Raw genomic sequence first — 27,044 nt, forward strand, 5'->3', positions numbered from 1 at the left:
CGTCTGTATCGCCAGGGATCTGTGCTTATCAAGTTATATTTTGATCTCCTGAGGTTGAAGATGTAGCTAAGCTTCGAACTTTACTGTTGTATTATAAAAAACTCCAGTCAGCTCATTAACTGCCCTTGGGTGGATTTCAAAGTCCAAGGAAGGTTCGTGACCCCTGCTGTTTATGTCTGCTTTATTGTGGGTTGTTTCCTTTATTGCAGCCTTGTCTTGAAGTCAACTGGGGATTACCCGCAGAATCTCGTTAGCCGCCCCCCCTTGGGTTTGCCATTTTTAAAATTACATTTTATGACTTCCCAAGCAGGCTTGTAATTATCCTCCAGCTGTCTGCGTGGCAAAGTAGGAGGCAGGGGGGGGACTCACCCTTTCCGTGCCCCAGCGCTACATCCCGATCAAATGTATTACCAAAAAAGGCAGAATCACCTAATACATTTTTTTGGAAAAGGCATATGCACAACATGCTCTGAGTGTTTGTGATGAGATATGATACGAAACTCCGAGCTGCTGAGGCGATGAAGCATCATTATAATGCTGATATTAGATTTCAAGTTTTCGTGACTGCAGGGATCCATACTCTTTGGTTCTTTCGGTAAAGTCACGTAGGTATAAAATAAAACAAGTTAAATTAAATCACGACGTTTTGGGCGCAACACAAGTGCCCGTCATCAGGTGGAACAACCACAACAATAAACAATTGCTGAAGTGGGCAAGAGGAGGCTGCTTGTAACAAGAGGCTATATATAAGTAAGAGAGGGGGGGGGGGGGAGGAGCCAGGGAGGAGAGATAGAGAGGGTGGGGGTGTGGGGTAGGGGGAGTGCAAGCTCCGACACGAGTGCGACAAAATGCCGGGGCTGGGAAGTGAGCGGGGCTGGGGGGTAGGTGGCTGAAGAAACTGGAGATGCGGATATGAAGGAAAACTATAAAGCAGTTAAGGTTTTACCTGGTTAATAACATCCTTCCAATGATTGCTCAATTTGTATCCATCTTCTCGGTTTAAGTTATGTCTATGTTTATATATCTGGATGGCTTCATGAACAAACCTTTGATAGTAGCCCGAAGGTTTGCAGAGCCCCTTGGTCTCAAAAAAACAATATCATGAGAGCCCACAGCGTTATAGCAATGGTCAGCCACGGCGGAGGTATTAGTCTTGCCGTGTTTCAGATCTGCCTTGTGCTCGCGAACACGGTCCGACACATGCCGTTTTGTTTCCCCAATGTAACAATCACCATAGGAGCAACTTAGTTTGTAGACTCCCAGATATTGCATGTCATGATCTGCAAACCTTGCCCACTTCAGCAAGTTTATTGTTGTGGTTGTTCCACCTGATGATGGGCACTTGTGTTGCGCCCCGAAACGTTATGATTTCATTTATTTTATTTTATACCTACGTGACTTTACCGAAAGAACCAAAGAGTATGAATGCTAATATTATTGTAACATTATGAATGCTTGGGAGCATATTGGCTCTAGCTCCTGGTTATAGATCTACCCAACCCACAGGTCTGCAAATACTGACCTCTCTACTCTGCAGGTTGAACCAAAGAATTGAGTGTTCAACTTCACATTCTTTCATTAAAGGCCTGTGACAAAGGTGAATCTACTGGGGCTTCATTGTCTCAAGCTTACACATCTACCGGGTCTCCATTTGACTTTGTTTTGTCTAAGAAGTCCACCCATACCTCCACTTCCACAAACTGCTGGGAGTTGCCTCGCTCTGCCTCACAGTCAGAATTTTCCTCCTGCTTCACGTTGCCTCCATCGAAGTGAAGGTCCGATTTTGGAGTTGAATCTTCATCTTCACATTTCACCTTCACTTCTTCACGCTTCATTGTCGCCTCTTCAAATTTCACCTTGATACATTTCATAGTATCCAAGCTGGAATGTACTTCTGGTTCTTTTTTCAGGAGGGATGGGCTCATTGCAGCACTTTGACTTTCACAAGTCGATTTCAGACTACACTCCTTGGGGATCTTCTGATGCATGTGTGTCCTCTGTTGTCTATGAAGATCTGATAACTGTGCAAATGCCTTCCCGCACAGAGTGCACTTGAAGGGTTTCTCTCCTGTGTGTGTTCTCTGGTGTCTATGAAGATCTGATGACTGTGCAAATGCCTTCCCGCACAGAGTGCACTTGAAGGGTTTCACTCCTGTGTGTGTTCTCTGGTGTTTTTTAAGATACGATGACTGTGAAAATTCCTTCTCACACACACTGCACTTGAAGGTGTTATCTCCTGTGTGTATTCTCTGGTGTCTTTTAAAAGAAAATGAACTTGAAAATGCCTTCCCACACACACTGCACTTGTTTGGTTTCTCTCCTGTGTGTGTTCTCTGGTGGATCTGAAGACCTGATGCCCATACAAATGCCTTCTCACAGACAGTGCATTTGAAAGGGTTATCTCCTGTGTGTATTCTCTGGTGTCTTTTAAACGAAAATGAACTTGAAAATGCCTTCCCACACACATTGCACTTGTTTGGTTTCTCTCCTGTGTGTGTTCTCTGGTGTAGCTGAAGAACCGATGCCCATGCAAATGCCTTCTCACAGACAGTGCATTTGAAAGGGTTATCTCATGTGTGTATTCTGTGGTGTATTTTAAAATAAAATGAACCTGAAAATGCCTTCCCACACACACTGCACTTGTTTGGTTTCTCTCCTTTGTGCGTTCTTTGGTGTATTTTAAGAGTTGATGACTGTGAAAATGCCTTCTCACACACACTGCACTTGAAGGGTTTCTCTCCTGTGTGTTCTCTGGTGGATCTGAAGACCTGCTGCCCATGCAAATGCCTTCGCACAGAGAGTGCATTTGAAAGGTTTCTCTCCTGTGTGTGTTCTCTGGTGTTTTTTAAGAGTTGGTGAATTTGAAAATTCCTTCCCACACACACTACACCTGAAGGGTATCTCTCCTGTGTGTGTTCTCTGGTGGATCTGAAGACCTGCTGCCCATGCAAATGCCTTCTCATAGACAGTGCATTTGAAAGGCTTCCCTCTTGTGTGTATTCTCTGGTGTTTTTTAAGAGTCGATGAATCTGAAAATTCCTTCCCACACACACTACACCTGAAGGGTTTCTCTCCTGTGTGAGTTCTCTGGTGCTGTGTCAAATTTCCAGTACGATCCGTGCTGTATGTACACTGGTCGCAATGTTTCCTTTTTGTTCCGAGCTGCGCTGAGTGCCTTTGCGCCTTCAGACCAATTCTGCAGAGGAAGCATCAGAGGAAGCGTCAACTGCAGACAGAAACACATATTCGATACCATCTACGTCAGTATCGAGACATGAATGAATACAATCTTTGATTTCAAGATTTTGCGACTGCAGGAATTACTCTTTGGTTATTTCGGTAAAAGTCACGTAGATATCAAATAAAAAATAAAATAAATAATGGAACACAACGTTTCGATTGCAACACAAGCAACCATCATCCGGTAAGAACTGTATGTAAATGCAAGCTCGGAGAGACACATAAATAAACTCTTACACGCACATACATTTCACATGGATCATTAACATCTAACCTATAAAAGTCATTTTTTGTCTGTCCGTCTGTCTGCGTATGCGCGCTTGCAAGGAATTTGGCTCTTGAACAGTGGGGTTAACGTCGAACAAAATAATTGACAGGCAGCACACCCTAAGCGTCGCAGTGGGAATAGGCTATTCCATTTTTCAATCTATCAACTTTAAAGTAGTTTAATAAACGATTTAGTGCGATTTATATGTATTTCAGTATTTCCCAGCCCCGCGAGCGACACAGCACGCATTTGCGCATGCGCGAAACTGACAGGAGTTGCCCCTGGCAACACACACACGACATCCTGGAGAGTGGGGGGGATTTTTCATTCGCGTTCAAAAGGCAAAACAATGTACACGCAACGCTGAGATAAATTTATCAAAGTGTCATGTCCTCTTCTCTGCCCCCCTCCACCCTGTGTGCACTTACTATTATAGGGGCGGTAGATACTAAAATTACAATGCTTAGACAGTGTTATTGTAGAGGGGGGGCGGGGTAGCGGCCCAGCCCCCAGCCTCACCCGGCTGGGCAATCTAGGGGAGGCCCGGAGCTCTGCACAGGACTAGGCCTCACCACGGCACTCTGTCAGGTGAGTATTTTGTGATATAGAGTCGAAATATACTGCCACTAGCGGGAAGTACCTGGCGTTGCCCAGGGGAAAAATATATTTAAAAACTTCTCAAAACTTAAAAACATAACTTATACAAATGAAAAGAAAAACTTTGATCATTACCTCACCGATTAAAAATAAAATAAAATCCAACGCGCGGTGAAAAAACAAGAACTAACGCTCGCGTGCCATGATTCAATTCTTTAAATCGCACAAAGGAATCGAAGGTTGTAGATTTCTTTAGAATCGGCCTATTCCCGTTTAATCAATACCACAAACGCTCACCAGATATTGATTCTCGCTAGTTCTGTATGCGGGTCGACGATACACACTTCATGGTCATTTCCCCCCGCCCCCCCCCCCCCAAAATACAAAAGTCTATTTTTATACGTTTTACATTGTGTACAGTCTGGAAGCTACCCAAATGCCAAATTTCAAGTTTTTTGCATGTTGGGAAGTATGCTAAACATTTCGAACAAACACACATTCACAAATGTCCCTTATATATATATACAATGAGGGAAAAAAGTATTTGATCCCCTGCTGATTTTGTACGTTTGCCCACTGACAAAGAAATGATCAGTCTATAATTTTAATGGTAGGTTTATTTGAACAGTGAGAGACAGAATAACAATAACAAAATCCAGAAAAACGCATTTTAAAAATATAAATTGATTTGCATTTTAATGAGGGAAATAAGTATTTGACCCCTCTGCAAAACATGACTTAGTACTTGGTGGCAAAACCCTTGTTGGCAATCACAGAGGCCAGACGTTTCTTGTAGTTGCCACCAGGTTTGCACACATCTCAGGAGGGATTTTGTCCCACTCCTCTTTGCAGATCTTCTCCAAGTCATTAAGGTTTCGAGGCTGACGTTTGGCAACTCGAACCTTCAGCTACCTCCACAGATTTTCTATGGGATTAAGGTCTGGAGACTGGCTAGGCCACTCCAGGACCTTAATGTGCTTCTTCTTGAGCCACTCCTTTGTTGCCTTGGCCGTGTGTTTTGGGTCATTGTCATGCTGGAATACCCATCCACGACCCATTTTCAATGCCCTGGCTGAAGGAAGGAGTTTCTCACCCAAGATTTGACGGTACATGGCCCCGTCCATCGTCCCTTTGATGCGGTGAAGTTGTCCTGTCCCCTTAGCAGAAAAACACCCCCAAAGCATGTTTCCACCTCCATGTTTGATGGTGGGGATGGTGTTCTTGGGGTCATAGGCAGCATCCCTCCTCCTCCAAACACGGCGAGTTGAGTTTATGCCAAAAAGCTCCATTTTGGTCTCATCTGACCACAACACTTTCACCCAGTTGTCCTCTGAATCATTCAGATGTTCATTGGCAAACTTCAGCCGGGCATGTATATGTGCTTTCTTGAGCAGGGGGACCTTGCGGGCGCTGCAGGATTTCAGTACTTCACGGTGTAGTGTGTTACCAACTGTTTTCTTGGTGACTATGGTCCCAGCTGCCTTGAGATCATTGACAAGATCATCTCGTGTAGTTCTGGGCTGATTCCTCACCGTTCTCATGATCATTGCAACTCCACGAAGTGAGATCTTGCATGGAGCCCTAGGCCGAGGGAGATAACAGTTCTTTTGTGTTTCTTCCATTTGCGAATAATTGCACCAACTGTTGTCACCTTCTCACCAAGCTGCTTGGTGATGGTCTTGTAGCCCATTCCACCCTTGTGTAGGTCTACAATATTGTCCTTGACATTCTTGGAGAGCTCTTTGGTCTTGGCCATGGTGGAGAGTTTGGAACAAGCTGAAATTAGGAGCACTCCCTTTAAGAGTGTGCTCCTAATCTTAGCTCGTTACCTGTATAAAAGACACCTGGGAGCCAGAAATCTTTCTGATTGAGAGGGGGTCAAATACTTATTTCCCTCATTAAAATGCAAATCAATTTATACAAATTTTGACATGCGTTTTTCTGGATTTTTTTGTTGTTATTCTGTCTCTCACTGTTCAAATAAACCTACCATTAAAAGTATAGACTGATCATTTATTTGTCAGTGGGCAAACGTACAAAATCAGCAGGGGATCAAATACTTTTTTCCCTCACTGTATGTAGATATCCATTATTGCGCCCCCCCTCCAAGAATATATAGAAAAGTATGTTTTTATACTTTTTGCATTGTGTACAGTCTGGAAGCACCCCACATTCCAAATTTCAAGTTTGTTGCATGTCAGGAAGTATGTAAAACAATTCGAACAGACACACATTCACAAATTTCCCTTTAATATATAACATAGAAGATAGAGTCAGCATGTGTAGTGACATAAGAAGGGAGGGGCTGCTGGGGGCTCTGGGTTCCCGGGCGGGTCCAGACGCTTAAGCCTCTGGGCGCCAGGCGTTGGGTTCCCAGGAGGTCCAGACGCTTAAGCCTCTGGACGCCAGGCGTTGGGTTCACAGGCGCTTAAGCCTTTTGGCGCCGCCAACGGGGGGGGGGGCTGTGTGTGCTCTGTGGCATGTCTGGTGGCGCACACGGCCCCACCTCTCCTTGGACTAGGCATAAAAAGGGGAGCTCCATAGACGATCGGGGCCAGTTGCAACTCAAGACCCAAGACCCACAACCAGCCATCTGAAGACCCTGGGATGTTGTGAGAGCGAGTGGTGGGACTCTGGAACTCCCGACTCGACGACCTTGTGAGGGCGAGTTTCAGAGCGTAGCCAGAGTAGAGTATCTAGGCTGTGTACCTAGGCTGTGTACCTAGGCTGTAACAGAGTATCAGGACTGTTGGAGTGTTGTGTTGTAATAAAGAAGTTACCTCTACAAGTGTCTCCGGAACCCGTTACACATGTACTACTGTAGTGATAGCAGGTACCACCACAGTCGGCATGTATTGCTGTAATCATACAGGTACCACCACAGTCAGTGTGCACTGCTTTAGTCAGTGCAGGATACCACCACAGTTAGTATGCACTGCTGTAATAATAGCAGTGACCACCACAGTATGCACTGCTGTAGTGAAAGCAGGTACCACCACAGTCGGCATGTACTGCTGTAATCATACAGGTACCACCACAGTCAGTGTGCACTGCTGTAGTCATTGCAGGTACCACCACAGTCAGTATCCACTTCTGTAATCATAGCAGGTACCACCACAGTCAGTATGCACTGCTGTAATCATACAGGTACCACCACAGTCAGTGTGCAATGCTGTAGTCATTGCAGGATACCACCACAGTCAGTATGCACTGCTGTAATAATAGCAGTGACCACAGTATGCAATGCTGTAGTTAAAGCAGGTACCACCACAGTCGGTATGCACTGCTGTGGTGAAAGCAGGTACCACCACAGTCAGTATGCGCTGCTGTAGTGATAGCAGGTAACACCAGTCGGTATGCACTGCTGTAGTGAAAGCATGTGTAATAAAGCTCGTTGAGGCGACTTCTGTAATCCGGTCTTTTATTCAACTTTGCATTACAGCTTTCCTTCACGCTGCTAACAGGCAGCGTGAGAGGGACAGATAGAGAGACACACTGCCACGTGGCAACCCGGAGCCCCGCTCCCGCGTGGCCCCCTTCCTCTGTTCATTCCCGTTCTGACCCCGTGTCGTCCGTCTCCACCCATATTTAATACCCGGGTCACGTGGTACATTTACACCAATCCTGGTTAGCCTCTATGGAATATTCCAGAGGCTCCCGGGACCACGCCCCTGACCCGTCTCCCCATTGGCTGTGGCTAAAGCCAGCAGAACCAATCCTCTACAACCAGCTGTCACCTTTCCATTATGTCAGGGCCACGCCCATAGGCTTCCCCCCATTGGCTATGAACCAGTACCAGCAGAGCCAATCGTCGTGACGAGTTGTAATCCGTCAACGACCCGGATATAACCTCACATTACACATGTACCACAACAGTATGCACTGCTGGTATCATAGGTACCACCAGTCAGTATGCACTGCTGGTATCATAGCAGGTACCACCACAGTCAGTATCCACTGCTGTAATCATAGCAGGTACCACCAGTCAGTATGCACTGCTGTAATCATAGCACGTACCACCACAGTCAATATGCACTGCTGCAGTGATAGCAGGTGTCACCAGTCAGTAAGCACTGCTGTAGTGATAGCAGGTGTCACCAGTCAGTAAGCACTGCTGTAGTGATAGCAGGAACCATCAGGCAGTATGCACTGCTGTAGTGATAGGTGCCACCAGTCAGTAGGCACTGCTGTAGTGAAAGCAGGTACCACCACAGTCGGCATGTACTGCTGTAATCATACAGGTACCACCACAGTCAGTGTGCACTGCTGTAGTCATTGCAGGATACCACCGCAGTCGGTATGCACTGCTGTAGTGAAAGCATGTACCACCACAGTATGCACTGCTGTAATCATAGCAGGTACCACCAGTCAGTATCCACTTCTGTAATCATAGCAGGTACCACCACAGTCAGTATGCACTGCTGTAATCATACAGGTACCACCACAGTCAGTGTGCAATGCTGTAGTCATTGCAGGATACCACCACAGTCGGTATGCACTGCTGTGGTGAAAGCAGGTACCACCACAGTCAGTATGCGCTGCTGTAGTGATAGCAGGTAACACCAGTCGGTATGCACTGCTGTAGTGAAAGCATGTGTAATAAAGCTCGTTGAGGCGACTTCTGTAATCTGGTCTTTTATTCAACTTTGCATTACAGCTTTCCTTCACGCTGCTGACAGGCAGCGTGAGAGGGGACAGATAGAGAGAGAGACATACTGCCACGTGGCAACCCGGAGCCCCGCTCCCGCGTGGCCCCCTTCCTCTGTTCATTCCCGTTCTGACCCCGTGTCGTCCGTCTCCACCCCTATTTAATACCCGGGTCACGTGGTACATTTCCACCAATCCTGGTTAACCTCTATGGAATATTCCAGAGGCTCCCGGGACCACGCCCCTGACCCGTCTCCCCATTGGCCGTGGCGAAAGCCAGCAGAACCAATCCTCTACAACCAGCTGTCACCTTTCCATTATGTCAGGGCCACGCCCCTAGGCTTCCCCCCATTGGCTATGAACCAGTACCAGCAGAGCCAATCGTCGTGACGAGTTGTAATCCGTCAACGACCCGGATATAACCTCACATTACACATGTACCACCACAGTATGCACTGCTGGTATCATAGGTACCACCAGTCAGTATGCACTGCTGGTATCATAGCAGGTACCACCACAGTCAGTATCCACTGCTGTAATCATAGCAGGTACCACCAGTCAGTATGCACTGCTGTAATCATAGCACGTACCACCACAGTCAATATGCACTGCTGCAGTGATAGCAGGTGTCACCAGGCAGTAAGCACTGCTGTAGTGATAGCAGGTGTCACCAGTCAGTAAGCACTGCTGTAGTGATAGCAGGAACCATCAGGCAGTATGCACTGCTGTAGTGAAAGCAGGTACCACCACAGTCGGCATGTACTGCTGTAATCATACAGGTACCACCACAGTCAGTGTGCACTGCTGTAGTCATTGCAGGATACCACCGCAGTCGGTATGCACTGCTGTAGTGAAAGCATGTACCACCACAGTATGCACTGCTGTAATCATAGCAGGTACCACCAGTCAGTATCCACTTCTGTAATCATAGCAGGTACCACCACAGTCAGTATGCACTGCTGTAATCATACAGGTACCACCACAGTCAGTGTGCAATGCTGTAGTCATTGCAGGATACCACCACAGTCGGTATGCACTGCTGTGGTGAAAGCAGGTACCACCACAGTCAGTATGCGCTGCTGTAGTGATAGCAGGTAACACCAGTCGGTATGCACTGCTGTAGTGAAAGCATGTGTAATAAAGCTCGTTGAGGCGACTTCTGTAATCCGGTCTTTTATTCAACTTTGCATTACAGCTTTCCTTCACGCTGCTGACAGGCAGTGTGAGAGGGACAGATAGAGAGAGAGACACACTGCCACGTGGCAACCCGGAGCCCCGCTCCCGCGTGGCCCCCTTCCTCTGTTCATTCCCGTTCTGACCCCGTGTCGTCCGTCTCCACCCCTATTTAATACCCGGGTCACGTGGTACATTTCCACCAATCCTGGTTAACCTCTATGGAATATTCCAGAGGCTCCCGGGACCACGCCCCTGACCCGTCTCCCCATTGGCCGTGGCGAAAGCCAGCAGAACCAATCCTCTACAACCAGCTGTCACCTTTCCATTATGTCAGGGCCACGCCCCTAGGCTTCCCCCCATTGGCTATGAACCAGTACCAGCAGAGCCAATCGTCGTGACGAGTTGTAATCCGTCAACGACCCGGATATAACCTCACATTACACATGTACCACCACAGTATGCACTGCTGGTATCATAGGTACCACCAGTCAGTATGCACTGCTGGTATCATAGCAGGTACCACCACAGTCAGTATCCACTGCTGTAATCATAGCAGGTACCACCAGTCAGTATGCACTGCTGTAATCATAGCACGTACCACCACAGTCAATATGCACTGCTGCAGTGATAGCAGGTGTCACCAGGCAGTAAGCACTGCTGTAGTGATAGCAGGTGTCACCAGTCAGTAAGCACTGCTGTAGTGATAGCAGGAACCATCAGGCAGTATGCACTGCTGTAGTGAAAGCAGGTACCACCACAGTCGGCATGTACTGCTGTAATCATACAGGTACCACCACAGTCAGTGTGCACTGCTGTAGTCATTGCAGGATACCACCGCAGTCGGTATGCACTGCTGTAGTGAAAGCATGTACCACCACAGTATGCACTGCTGTAATCATAGCAGGTACCACCAGTCAGTATCCACTTCTGTAATCATAGCAGGTACCACCACAGTCAGTATGCACTGCTGTAATCATACAGGTACCACCACAGTCAGTGTGCAATGCTGTAGTCATTGCAGGATACCACCACAGTCGGTATGCACTGCTGTGGTGAAAGCAGGTACCACCACAGTCAGTATGCGCTGCTGTAGTGATAGCAGGTAACACCAGTCGGTATGCACTGCTGTAGTGAAAGCATGTGTAATAAAGCTCGTTGAGGCGACTTCTGTAATCCGGTCTTTTATTCAACTTTGCATTACAGCTTTCCTTCACGCTGCTGACAGGCAGTGTGAGAGGGACAGATAGAGAGAGAGACACACTGCCACGTGGCAACCCGGAGCCCCGCTCCCGCGTGGCCCCCTTCCTCTGTTCATTCCCGTTCTGACCCCGTGTCGTCCGTCTCCACCCCTATTTAATACCCGGGTCACGTGGTACATTTCCACCAATCCTGGTTAACCTCTATGGAATATTCCAGAGGCTCCCGGGACCACGCCCCTGACCCGTCTCCCCATTGGCCGTGGCTAAAGCCAGCAGAACCAATCCTCTACAACCAGCTGTCACCTTTCCATTATGTCAGGGCCACGCCCCTAGGCTTCCCCCCATTGGCTATGAACCAGTACCAGCAGAGCCAATCGTCGTGACGAGTTGTAATCCGTCAACGACCCGGATATAACCTCACATTACACATGTACCACCACAGTATGCACTGCTGGTATCATAGGTACCACCAGTCAGTATGCACTGCTGGTATCATAGCAGGTACCACCAGTCAGTATGCACTGCTGTAATCATAGCACGTACCACCACAGTCAATATGCACTGCTGCAGTGATAGCAGGTGTCACCAGTCAGTAAGCACTGCTGTAGTGATAGCAGGTGTCACCAGTCAGTAAGCACTGCTGTAGTGATAGCAGGAACCATCAGGCAGTATGCACTGCTGTAGTGATAGGTGCCACCAGTCAGTAGGCACTGCTGTAGTGAAAGCAGGTACCACCACAGTCGGCATGTACTGCTGTAATCATACAGGTACCACCACAGTCAGTGTGCACTGCTGTAGTCATTGCAGGATACCACCGCAGTCGGTATGCACTGCTGTAATCATAGCACGTACCACCACAGTCAATATGCACTGCTGCAGTGATAACAGGTGTCACCACAGTCAGTAAGCACTGCTGTAGTGATAGCAGGAACCATCAGGCAGTAGGCACTGCTGTAGTGATAGCAGGAACGATCACAGTCGGCATGCACTGCTGTTATCATGGCAGGTACCACCACAGTCAGTATGCACTGCTGTAATCATACAGGTACCACCACAGTCAGTGTGCAATGCTGTAGTCATTGCAGGATACCACCACAGTCAGTATGCACTGCTGTAATAATAGCAGTGAGCACAGTATGCAATGCTGTAGTTAAAGCAGGTACCACCACAGTCGGTATGCACTGCTGTGGTGAAAGCAGGTACCACCACAGTCAGTATGCGCGGCTGTAGTGATAGCAGGTAACACCAGTCGGTATGCACTGCTGTAGTGATATTAGATACTGCTATCGAGTTGGTAGATACTGCTATATAGAATAAGTGGATACTAAAACACTCAGTATATACCACTACAGTCAGTAAATACTGCTACAGTCAGTAGATACTACTATACAGTCAGTAGATACTACTACAGTCAGTAGCTATTAGAGACAGTAGATAGTACTATATATTAGACTAGCGGAAGTACCCGGCGTTGCCCGGGTGAAAAATATATTTCTTAAAAACCTTTCATATATATACACAGATACTAAGGTATTGTCAAAGCCCGGTGGGCTGTTTGTACATTTCTCCACCAACAAATATATAAGAGGCTTTCACAAGTCCAAAAAGTTGTAGAAAGTGTGGGGTAAATAGTTGATGTCAAAAGGTTTCCGAAAATTGCGGTCTCCCCCCCCCCCCCCCCCTCAAAAAATATCTTTACCCCTCGTAAGTATATATACTAACAACACCTTACATACAACAGAGGAAGTGGTATCTATTGACTCTGTAGTAGTATCTACTGACTGTACCGTAGTATCTACTGAGCCAGTAGTAGCTACTGACTGTGTAGTAGTATTTAGTGACTGTATTAACTACTGACCATAGTAGTATTTACTGGGCCTACAGTAGTATCTACCGACTATATACTCGTAACGACTAACTGTATAGTATCTGCTGACTCTATAGTTGTATCCACTGACTATAGTAGTAACTACAAAATCTATAGCAGTATCTACTCACTCTATAATAGTATCTACTGACTCTAGTAGCTACTCACCATGGAAGTATGTACTGACTGTATAGTAGTATATACTGACTGTAGCAGTATTGACTGACTGTAGCGGTATATACTGACTGTTTTAGTATTTACTATAGCGGTATCTACCAACTCGATAGTAGTATCTACTATCGCTACAGCAGTGTATACCGACTGAGGTCGTACCTGCTATCACTACAGCAGTGCATACTGCTGTGTTGGTACCTGTTATGATGACAGCAGTGCATATTGTGGTGGAACCTGCTATGATTACAGCAGTGCATACTGCTGTGGTGGTATCTGCTATGATGAGAGGAGTACATATTGTGGTGGTGGTACCTGGTATGATAACAGCAGTGCATATTGACTGTACTCATCATTCACCCTCACCATTCACCACTCACAACTCACCCTTACCACTCATCCTCACCACTCACCACTCCCACTCACTATTCACCATTCACCCTCACAACTCACCACTCACCAACCTCCCTCACCAATCTCCCTCACCACTCACCCTCACCACTCACCCTCACCACTCACCCTCACCACTCACCAATCACCACTCACCCTCACCACTCACTCTCACCACTAACCCTCACCACTAACCCTCACCACTAACCCTCACCACTCTCCCTCACCACTCACTCTCACCATTCACCCTCACCATTCAGCCTCACCACTCACCCTCACCACTCACCCTCACCACTCACCGTCACAACCACCACTCACCCTCACCACTCAACTTCACCCTCACTACTCACCATTCATCCTCACAAATCACCACTGACCAATCACCACTCACCACTCTCCACTAACCCTCACCACTCAACCTCACCACTCACCCTCAAAACTAACCACTCTCTCACCACTCAGCACTCGCCCTCACCACTCACCCTCACCACTCACCCCTCACCACTCACCCATCACCACTCACAACCGCCACTCACCCTCACCACTCATCCTCACCACTCACCCTCACAACAACCACTCACCCTCACCACTCACCCTGACCACTCACCACTCATCCTCACCAATCACACCCTCACCAATCACCACTCACCCACACTGCTCACCCTCACCACTCACGCTCACCCTCACCACTCACTAATCACCACTCATAACCGCCACTCACCCTCACTACTCACCACTCATCCTCACCAATCACACCCTCAACAATCACCACTCACCCTCACAACTCACCCTCACCACTCACTCTCACCACTCACCACTCACCCTCACAACAACCACTCACCCTCACCACTCATCACTCACCCTCACTACTCACCACTAATCCTCACCAATCACACCCTCACCAATCACCACTCACCCTCACCACTTGCCACTCACCCTCACCACTCACCCTCACCATTCACCCTCACTACTCTCCCTCACCACTCACCAGTCACGCTCACCACTCACCCTCACCTCTCACCACTCACCCTCACCACTCACCCTCACCACTCACCCTGACCACTCACCACTCATCCTCACCAATCACACCCTAAACAATCACCACTCACCCTCACCACTCACGCTCAACACTCACCCTCACCACTCATGCTCACCACTAACCCTCACCACTCACCCTCACCACTCACTAATCACCTCTCACAACCGTCACTCACCCTCACCACTCACTCTTACCACTCATCCTCATCACTCACGCTCACCACTCACCCTCACAACAACCACTCACCCTCACTACTCATCCTCACCAATCGCACCCTCACCAATCACCACTCACCCTCACTGCTCACCCTCACCGCTCACCACTCAACCTCACCCTCACCACTCACGCTCACCCTCACCACTCACCTCTCACTAATCACCACTCACAACTGCCACTCACCCTCCCCACTCACCCTCACCACTCACCCTCACCCCTCACCCTCACCACTCACCCTCACCAATCACCACTCACCCTCACCCTCACCATTCACCCTCACCACTCACCCTCACCATTCACCCTCACCACTTTCCCTCACCACTCTCCCTCACCACTCACCCTCACCACTCACCAGTCACGCTCACCACTCACCCTCACTACTCACCACTCACCCTCAACACTCACCCTCACCGCTCACCACTCACCCTCAACACTCACCCTCACCACTCACCCTGACCACTCACCACTCATCCTCACCAATCACATCCTCACCAATCACATCCTCACCAATCACCACTCACCCTCACTGCTCACCCTCACCACTCACGCTCACCCTCACCACTCACCCCTCACTAATCACCACTCACAACCGCCACTCACCCTCACCACTAACCCTCACCACTCACCCTCACCACTCACCCTCACCACTCACTAATCACCTCTCACAACCGTCACTCACCCTCACCACTCACTCTTACCACTCACCCTCACCACGCACCCTCACAACAACCACTCACCCTCACAACAACCACTCACCCTCACTACTCACCCTCACCACTCATCCTCACCAATCACACCCTCGCCAATCACCACTCACCCTCACTGCTCACCACTCAACCTCACCAATCACGCTCATCCTCACCACTCACCCCTCACTAATCACCACTAACAACCGCCACTCACCCTCCCCACTCACCCTCCCCACTCACCAATCACCACTCACCCTCACCACTCACTACTCACCGTCACCACTCTCCCTCACCACTCTCCCTCACCACTATCCCTCACCACTCTCCCTCACCACTTTCCCTCACCACTCTCCCTCACCACTCTCCCTCACCAGTCACGCTCACCACTCACCACTCACGCTCACCACTCACCCTCACTACTCACCCTAACCACTCACCACTCACCCTCAACACTCACCCTCACCGCTCACCACTCACCCTCACCACTCACCCTGACCACTCACCACTCATCTTCACCAATCACACCCTCACCCTCACTGCTCATCCTCACTGCTCACCCTCACCTCTCACCCTAACCACTCACGCTCACCCTCACCACTCACCCCTCACTAATCACCACTCACAACCGCCACTCACCCTCACCACTCACCCTCACCACTCACCCTCACTACTCACCACTCATCCTCACCAATCACACCCTCAACAATCACCACTCACTCTCACCACTCACGCTCAACACTCACCCTCACCACTCATGCTCACCACTAACCCTCACCACTCACCCCTCACTAATCACCACTAACAACCGCCACTCACCCTCCCCACTCACCCTCACCCTCACCAATCACCACTCACCCTCACCAATCACCACTCACCCTCACCAATCACCACTCACCCTCACCACTCAACCTCACCCTCACCACTCAACCTCACCCTCACCACTCACCCACACCCTCACCACTCACCCACACCCTCACCACTCAACCTCACCCTCACCACTCACCCACACCCTCACCACTCACCCACACCCTCACCACTCACCCACACCCTCACCACTCACCCACACCACTCACCCACACCCTCACCACTCACCCACACCCTCACCACTCACCCACACCCTCACCACTCACCCACACCCTCACCACTCACCCACACCCTCACCACTCACCCACACCCTCACCACTCACCCACACCCTCACCACTCACCCACACCCTCACCACTCACCCACACCCTCACCACTCACCCACACCCTCACCACTCACCCACACCCTCACCACTCACCCACACCCTCACCACTCACCCACACCCTCACCACTCACCCACACCCTCACCACTCACCCACACCCTCACCACTCACCCACACCCTCACCACTCACCCACACCCTCACCACTCACCCACACCCTCACCACTCACCCACACCCTCACCACTCACCCACACCCTCACCACTCACCCACACCCTCACCACTCACCCACACCCTCACCACTCACCCACACCCTCACCACTCACCCACACCCTCACCACTCACCCACACCCTCACCACTCACCCACACCCTCACCACTCACCCACACCCTCACCACTCACCCACACCCTTACCACTCACCCACACCCTCACCACTCACCCACACCCTCACCACTCACCCACACCCTCACCACTCACCCACACACTCACCACTCACCCACACCCTCACCACTCACCCACACCCTCACCACTCACCCACACCCTCACCACTCACCCACACCCTCACCACTCACCCACACCCTCACCACTCACCCACACCCTCACCACTCACCCACACCCTCACCACTCACCCACACCCTCACCACTCACCCACACCCTCACCACTCACCCACACCCTCACCACTCACCCAAACCCTCACCACTCACCCAAACCCTCACCACTCACCCACACCCTCACCACTCACCCACACCCTCACCACTCACCCACACCCTCACCACTCACCCACACCCTCACCACTCACCCACACCCTCACCACTCACCCACACCCTCACCACTCACCCACACCCTCACCACTCACCCACACCCTAACCACTCACCCACACCCTCACCACTCACCCACACCCTCACCACTCACCCACACCCTCACCACTCACCACTCACCCACACCCTCACCACTCACCCACACCCTCACCACTCACCCACACCCTCACCACTCACCCACACCCTCACCACTCACCCACACCCTCACCACTCACCCACACCCTCACCACTCTCCCCCTCACCACTCTCCCCCTCACCACTCTCCCCCTCACCACTCTCCCCCTCACCACTCTCCCCCTCACCACTCTCCCCCTCACCACATGTTAAGGGCGATCCTAAAGGAATCTACAACCTTCTATGATTCCTTTGCGCGATTCAAAGAATCGATTCCTGGCGCATAGGAGGTTTCCATTTTTAATTACAGAGTTTTATTTTCATTGTTATGTTATGTTTTAAAGTTTTCAGGAGTTTTTAATTATATTTTAGCCCCGGTCAACGCCGGATATTTCCCATTCGTAGCAGTTTATATCAACTCTATAACCAACTAATATTAAACGGAAATAAGGCGATTCTAAATGAATCTACAACCTTCAATTCCTTTTCGCGATTCAGAGAATCGATTCTTGGCGCGGTCGGGTTTAGAGTTTTAATTACACAGTTGTATTTTCATTGGGATGTTATGTTTTAAAGTTTTCAGATACTGCTATAGAATTAGTAGTTACTACTATAGCAGAGGTCGCAATTTGGTACCCGATACCCGTACCCTACCCGATACCCGGCTACCCGTACCCGGCTGGGTACGGGTACCCGTTTGCGACCCTGGTGCGGCCGGGTACTGGTACGGGTAGGCCGTGAGTCACTGGTGAGTAACCGTTTGTCACTCATTTCCCAACGTCTTGTCTCTTCTCACAATTCAAGTTCCTAGAATCAACGCACCCGCGCCTACAACATGGCTTCATCCCAGAGGTCGCAATCGGGTACCCGATACCCGTACCCTACCCGATACCTGGCTACCCGTACCCAGCCGGGTATCGGGTACGGGTACCCGTACCCTACCCGGCCGGGTACGTGTACTCGTTTGCGACCCTGATGCGGTCGGGTACGGGTACGGGTAAGGAATCAAAACCAGTTTGCGACCTCTGTACTATAGTCAGTGGATACTACTAAAGAGTCAGCAGATACTACTATACAGTTAGTCGTTACTACTATAGTCGGTAGATACTACTGTAGGGCCAGTAAATACTACGGTCAGTCGTTACTGCTACAGTCAGTAGATAGTACTATAGGGCCAGTAGATACTACTTTGGTCAGTATTTACCACAGTCAGTAAATACTATTAAACAGTCAGTAGCTACTACTGGCTCAGTAGATACTACTGTACAGTCAGTAGCTACAACTACAGTCAATAGATACTACTTACTCTGTTGTATGTAGGGTGTGTAGGTTTCTATACCTATGCAGGGGTAAATACATTTTTTGAGGGGGGGGGGGGTCGACTATTTTTAGTAAGCTTTTAGATCAACTATTTACTCCCCACTTTCTATAACTTTTTAAACTTCTGCAAGCCTCTTATCATTTTGTTGGTGAAGAAATGGACAAACGGCCCACTTGGCTTTCACAATACCTTAGTATCTGTGTATGTATATGTAAGGTTTGTTAGAGAAGTTTTGAAACGTATTTTTCGCCCGGGCAACGCCGGGTACTTCCCGCTAGTATATAAACAAAACATCCACCATTCATGACAAATTGAAAGCAACCTTATCACAGTGCTAATGCCATGATAGGTGCAATTTAAGGCCATATAAGTGGCCTTAAATTGGTCTGATATGGACTAGACCTTGGCGATTGACACTCACAGCTTTGTATGGAGAAAATGTCCAGGCAGCTTCCACAGTGGTACACAGTCTAATGAAAGAATGCTGCTCGACTAATTTTAAGTGAGACTTTGGCTGCCAAACCAGAGCTGGTCGTAAAACATGAACCCGGTATGGAAGCTCCTCCACCACTTGTACAACTGTCTGATTATTCATGGAGTGTTGAGTAGGTGCAGGGCTGGATGACATTACATTCCTAGGCAGGTGATTTCTTTTTGTGGAACATTTGCAAGGCCCCATTTCATGATGGAATTATCCCTAATTCCATCTCATTGAGTAGCCATTACCAAATCATCAGCAGATGTAACATGGTTGACCAGCAGGGAACAATCCTTTAACTATAACAAGGCATCGATTAGCGTATCATTGTAACCGTAACAAATGCTATGGTTTTATATGACCATTAGGAGCTTCTCAAACTACATCATTATTGAAACTGCTATGTGTAGTGACATCGTTGGATGTCACTCTATGAAGCTGGCCTGGGAGAGGCACGGCACGCCATGTATTAAAATCGCAGACACCACTAAAGTGGATGCAGTACCGGCCCTAACGGGGCTCGGGGAGCACTGACTGAGAGCAATGGATGGCACCACGCTCTGCGTGCAGTGCCAGCCCCTACAGCAGGCATGTCCAAAGTCCGGCCCGCGGGCCAATCACGGCCCGCGGTCAGATTTCATACGGCCCGCAGCTTCGGTCTTATAATGTGCTATTTATGGCTCGCTAGCTCTGTCAGAATAAATAAATCATAAAATTCCTCCTTTCACCACACGGTGGCAGCAATATTATAATGCCATCTGGCTCTGCATCCGTGCCGCGAACCCTTCTCGAATAATTTCTGCCATGGCGACTGCAAAAAAAAAGAGAAAAGTTGACAGTGAGGGCCGCCGCTTTCAGGAGCGGTGGGAATTACAATACTTCTTCACTGAAAATCAAGGCAATTGTGTTTGTCTAATTTGTAAAAAGACGGTTGCCTTGTTTAAGGATTTCAACATAAAGAAACACTACGTGACTAAACATGCTACAACATACGACAAGCTAACAGGGAGTGACCGCGCTGAAAAAGTGAAGCAACTCCAAGCTGCTCTGGCATCGCAACAGTGATTCTTCACGCGGGCCTGTGAGTAAAAGGAAAACATCACCAAAGCCAGCTACGAAGTGGCCATGTTAATAGCTAAACATGGCAAACCTTTTACTGAAGGTGCGTTTATCAAAGACTGTGTCATGAAAATGGTGGAGAACATTTGCCCTGAGAAGAAGCAATAATTTATTAATGTTTGCCTGGCACGCAACACTGTGGCACGGAGAGTTGAGGACATATCGTCAGATATTCAGAGACAACTGGGGGACAGGGGAGTGGCTTTTGATTATTTCTCATTAGCCTGCGATGAAAGCACCGTATGCATCTGACACTGCACAACTACTTATTTTTTTAAGAGGAGTTGATGACAACATGAACGTGACAGAGGAGCTGCTTGACCTCAAAATCCTTAAAGGGCAAACCAGAGGAACAGATGTATTCGTTTCTGTTTGTGAAGCTGTTGATGATATGAAACTACCATGGAGTAAAGTTTCTGGGATCATTACCGATGGTGCGCCTGCCATGGCTGGTGAGCGAAGTGGATTGTCCACACTGATCTGCAATAAAGTCAGCGAAGAAGCAGGTAACGCTATTAAACTTCACTGTATCATTCACCAGCAGGCTCTCTGCGCCAAACATCTAACATTTGACGATGTTATGAAACCAGTGGCAAAGGCAATCAATTCTATTCGCTTGCGTGACATCCAGGCTGAATACGGTGACGTAATATATCACAACGATGTGAGGTGGCTAAGTCGGGGGTCCGCACTGCAGCGATTTTTCTCTGTCAAAGAGGAAATTGGACATTTTTTGGGTGAGAAGGGACAACCAATGGAAGAACTGTCCGATCCTGTATGGCTGTCAAATCTGTCTTTTTTGGTTGACATAATGAAGCATCTGAATGCGTTGAATGGTAATCTTCAAGGTAAAGATGCAGTGGTGAGCCAGCTATACACTCACATCAAGGCCTTTGGAACCAAACTGCAACTTTTCCAAAGACACTTGTCCCAAACAGAGCCCTGCACCGCGCACTTCTCAGCTTTGAAAGAGGTCATTGAAAGATTCCCACAGACAACATCGGTGCGCAAATGAAGAGTTATGCAACAGCTATCGCATCTCTTTCTGTGGAATTTAACAAACGCTTTCGGGACTTTGCAGTTATTGAAAAGGACATGTTGCTTTTCTCTTCTCCCTTCTCCGTGGACCCTGATGATGCTCCTCCACAGCTGCAGCTCATTGAGCTGCAGTGTGACGATGAGTGCCGCGGAAAACACCAGCAGTGTTCTCTTGTTGACTTTTACCGGCCATTCGCTGAGCTTATTCGGCTCCACATATTTGTGTGAGCAAACATTCTCAGTCATGAACTTAAACAAGAACCGATTGAGTGACTCCCACTTGCGTGACATTTTACGCATCTCAACCACTGCCCTCAAGCCAGACCTGGTCTCTTTACTGAAATCTAGATCTCAGTATCACCCTTCTCATTAGTGTCAGCAAGTTATCTGTTCCTTGATCAATCTGAAATTGAGTGTTTTAAACGGTAACATCACTATTTACAGTGAAAAGCCTAAAGCACACTAATGCACTTGGACTTATGGCACTTGTTTTATTAAACTCTTGAATAAGATTTGGTTATAACTGTTGATGTTATGTACCTGTAGATGTGACACAAACTATTGCTTTCTGAAAGATCTTGTAAAAGACAAGGGCAACATTCACTTGTTTTAAAGTTTAATGATAACAGACCACTTTGCATTACTTATAACTCCTGTTTAAAATGTTCATGAGGCAAAGATATTTAACTCATGGAAATTTAAGGTATTCTATACAGTTTGTTCAATGTTATCTGACTGAATGAAAGGCAGAATTGTGTTTTTAGAGTTGTTCACGTCTGCCTGAGTGGCTTATATTTGGTTACATTGTCATTTGAAAAATATAGATAATTGTGACAATGAAAATTGTTTTCTAACAGTGTGTATTTTCATGTAACTTTAGTGGTTAAAAAAATGTCAGAAGGAACTATTGGCCCCCGAGCATCTTCACTTTATCAAATTTGGCCCTCTTTGCAAAAAGTTTGGACACCCCTGCCCTACAGGATAGAGTGCAAGGGTGCCAACCACGGAACGGGGTTGCAAGGGGCCATGGCACTCTGGTTGACCCTAGAAGACATGTGACCGGAGATGACGATTGCTTGTGTTGCGATGGAAATGTCGTGATATTTTTTTATCCACTTTATTTTCATTTATTATTATTTATTTTTCTATCCACGTGACTTTACCGCAAGACCCAAAGAATATTAAATCCTGCAGCCTCAAAAGCTTTAAGTCAAGCTTTAACTGCTGTCGACATTTATGCCAAAATTGAAGCTTCATTCGATTAAACCCACCAGATGGCAAAACATCCAACATTGTCTATCCTGAAGCTCTCCAAGGGCAACGAATTTAAAAGCTGTCCTAATTATGAAACAAACAAGCCCTGCGATTGTATAAAACAACAAAGAAACCGTGACAATATACACACATTCACAGACTTCATTGGCAGAATTTAATAATTCCAATAAAGCCAGCATTACAAGACATTACTCTTAATATTTGAGTACTGAGACTTGTGTGAAGCCGGGTAACTTAGTTATTACCGAATAAATACTATACTTCCGATGAAAATACTTGTGCATGAGTGCGGAGCGGTAGTTCAATGGTTAGCGTGCTGCGCTATAAACCCAGCGACCTGATTTATATTCCCACAGAGCCAAGCCACAACATTTGGCTGTCGACCTGATGAAGCTGGTTGTAATAACTGGCTAACGTCGTACTCAGATTGTAAATGTTGTGGCTTGGCTCTCCAACACACAACCTGTGTCGTGCTGCACTAGTGACGAATTGGCCACGTTCTGTTTCCGTGACAAACCCTTCCTAATTGGCTGTGTCAGGTGATGGCGGGTTTACCGACATATTTTTACGCGATCTAATCCAAACAAACCTGTATTATGGTTGTATATTTGGAATTTGCGTGTCTCTCTCCCCGTGGTCGCGTGGCTTTTCCTCTGGATCCTCAGGGTTTTTCTCTCCACATTTAGAGTCAACATCACCACGCGTTTAGAGTATTTGACCGACAGACATTTACATACGTTATATTCTTGGATCTTTCGGTAAAGTCACGTAGCAGGGAAATAATAGAATAATAATAAAACATTAAATTCTCACGACGTTTCGGCCACAACACAAGCAGCCATCCTCAGGTGAAGAACAGAGCTGTCGGAAAGACAGCGTCTGAATATGAATCCCTGCAGTCACGAAAGCTTTAAGTCGAAATTTACACACGTTGATAAGCCACTTTGTTGTCGGCAGGTCGCTTCTGAAAAATAGCGGTATAGCAGCTCAAGTGGGCTTGGCCTGGTAAGATGAAAAAAGAACTGTAGAAATATTTAAAAGAAACAAAGTTTCAAAGTAGTAAGCAAGGTGAAGACAAATTAAACTAAAGCAGAGAATTAAAGCAAATGCAATCAGGCGAGGGCAGGTGGCAAGGCCCCGCGTTGTAATGTTCAAACCTGGACATCGATTCCATACTCGCTGCTACTCAATAGATATCCCTACGAGAGAGGAGCGAGGCTCTACCTGGGTAAACAACAACAACCACCACGATAACAACAACCACGATGTGAACTTCTCACCTCGAAACTCGGTGAACGCAGGCGCGCGGATCGGCAGCTTCCTGGTATTCGTGACGTCACGCGACAGAAGCAGGTGACATGACGTCACTAGCGGGGTACAACAATAGATTTGAAGCTTTCGTGACTGCAAGGATTCATACTCTTCGGTTTTTCCGGTAAAGTTACGTAGGTAAGAAATAAAATAAATGAAAACAACTAAATTAAATCACGACGTACTGTTAAAATAAAACAGTCTGCATCAGCAGCAGGCCATGCTTTCCCACCTGATGAAGGACGCTTGTGTTGTGCCCGAAATGTCGTGATTTAATTTAGTTGTTTCCATTTATTTTTATTATCTACGTGACTTTACCGAAAAAACCAAAGAGTACAACACACTCCCCTACCCAATGTGCGGCGGTGTAACTTAATAAATTATGTTAATGACCTAGGCCCATATGTGAGTGAACTCGCGGTGGAGGGGGGTTGGAGGGGAGGGGGGTTGGAGGGGAGGGGGGTTGGAGGGGAGGGGGGTTGGAGGGGAGGGGGGTTGGAGCGGAGGGGGGTTGGAGGGGAGGGGGGTTGGAGGGGAGGGGGGTTGGAGGGGAGGGGGGTTGGAGGGGAGGGGGGTTGGAGGGGAGGGGGGTTGGAGGGGAGGGGGGTTGGAGGGGAGGGGGGTGAATACCTTGGCGACATGACGTCACTAGCGGGTTACACCTCCCCCTCGCGTCTTACGCCGATGAGGTTAAAATTATGTCTGTGTTTGTATATTTGTATGGCTCTCTGCAAACCTCCTGGCTACCATCAAAGGTTTGTACACGAAGCCATACAAATATACAAACACAGACATAATTTCAACCGTGATGATGGGTACAAACTTAGTAATCATTGGAAAGATGTTATCAACCACGCAAAAAAGACTTAATTACACTTTTTTGGACCATCTTATCTGACAGGCACTATTTTACTTTACTTTACCGAGTGTTAACATCCCCAGTGTTTAACAGTACTCTCTTCATTGTTCAGCCAGCATTGGTATAAACATGGGCATTTTCGTTCTTTTCTATTATGTGTATCTGGCCTCCCCTCCCCCTCTCTGTCCAATGCGTTGGCGTGTGCAGCAGTAGTTGCTTGCGCACAATCGCGTCCACGCTGTCGTCCATCCTTTTGGCCCCGCCCCCCTCCCCCTCCCGATGCGTTGTACGTGGCACTGCGTGCCGTCTTTGAGCCCCGCCCCCCTCCCTCCCGATACGTTCCATTCATTGGCTACCACATTCTGATGAGCCCCCCCCCTCTCCTCCCCCCTCAACTTGCTTTTAAGGGATTACATCTTGAATCATTGCCTCACTTGATGCAGCTAATCTGGCTGTGACGGTCCCACCTGATGACGGAGACTTGTGTTGCCTCCGAAACGTCGAGATTTTTATTTTATTTTTATTAATTTTGATGTTTTACCTACGTGACTTTACCGAAAAAACCTAAGAATATGTGTAGACTTATACACACATGTGGACTAACACACACATACACATCGACGTACACGCACACATAGACAAACAAACGCACGTTGACTTACACTCAGATGAAGCCATGCACACACATGGACTAACACACACACATGGACTAACACACACACAGTGACTGATACGCAGACAAATGGACTGACACATACACTTGGACTGACACACACACACACACACAGTGACTGATACGCAGACAAATGGACTGACACGCATACTTGGACTGACACACACACATGGGGCGTTGTCCGTTCAAAAAAGACAGACACACACATGGACTTAAAGACACGCATGGCTCTACACGCACACACGTATGGACTAAAAGACACACACATCGACTCACGCACACACATCGATGGGCACAGCAATCCCCGATGATGGCACAGCTATCAGTATCGCAGTACTACGTATGAGTAAATAGCGTGACGTGAGGGATGGAAACAATAGAAATGTATTGAAAAAATAAGCAGAAATAAGCGTAAATGAAAGAGCAGCGGTACGCACAAGTAAGTTGAGAAGCAGGCTACAGTAGAGATTATAGACTGCCAGTACGCCGACTCAATGACATAAGCATTGCTACAGTCGACATGAAAGGCTGGCAGTACACCGAGTGAGGTGAAGCAGGCAATAGATTATAGACTGGCATACACTGTAAATGGTGAAAATGAAAATTAGCAGTGTAGATGATAGGTTGGCAATGCACTGATACCTGAGTTGTTATCTGTACAAACATAATTATTGTAATATCGGCAAACTTACTTGTTTCATAATAGTAAGCAATGAACGCGAGTTATTATGTGGACACAAACATTATAATAGTGTAATGCGGGCGTAAGCGACCTTCCGGATGTGACGTCACGGGGGGTGGAGTCATGTGACGTGGGTGGAAGGTTCGGGTCCTTAAGTGGGTAAACCGGAAGGGGAAGTCAGTCGGGGTGTGAGCAGAAAAGAGTGAGGCCACGCGGGCGAGTGAGAAGAGGGGGGGCACCGACGGCCATCGGGAGCCAACCCCGAAGACAAGAGGAAGCTGCGGAGTGGTGTGCAGCTGCAGAGGAGACAGCCAGAAGGGCTGCGTGTTAGAGGCAGCGGTGTGGCTGCCAGGTGGAGCTGCGGAGAGAGAGAGAGAGACAGCACGAGGCTGTCAGAGCTGCGGAGGGAGAGAGGGAGACAGCACGAGGCTGTCAGAGCTGCGGAGAGAGAGAGAGGAGTTGCAGCGAGTACAGCCAAGGGGGGCTGTGTGAGAGAAACAGCAGTGGGGCTGCTGTTGTGAATCGGGCCGACATTGGAGTCAGCACCGTGGAGAAGCTACAGAGTAAAGACAGCCGTGTGGGTGTACAGCACGAACCGAATAAAGGACACTGAGCCAGACATCGTGGTCCAGTCGTTTATTACACTGGTGTCGGAAGTGCAACGGCATGT

At 48.1% G+C, this 27,044-nt stretch overlaps 1 pseudogene across 1 annotated transcript; it reads right to left on the bottom strand.

The window, feature by feature from the left end:
• Positions 1 to 24,190, bottom strand: LOC144738158 (uncharacterized; annotated as a pseudogene). Its single transcript, XR_013589148.1, has 2 exons — positions 24,130 to 24,190; positions 1 to 3,196 (listed from the first exon to the last, which is right to left on the bottom strand). The product of XR_013589148.1 is annotated as an uncharacterized LOC144738158 (transcript).
• Positions 24,191 to 27,044: the final 2,854 nt, after the last annotated feature.

This window comes from Lampetra planeri, chromosome 78, assembly GCF_965212315.1.
Source record: "Lampetra planeri chromosome 78, kcLamPlan1.2.h2, whole genome shotgun sequence".
NCBI lineage: Eukaryota > Metazoa > Chordata > Hyperoartia > Petromyzontiformes > Petromyzontidae > Lampetra > Lampetra planeri.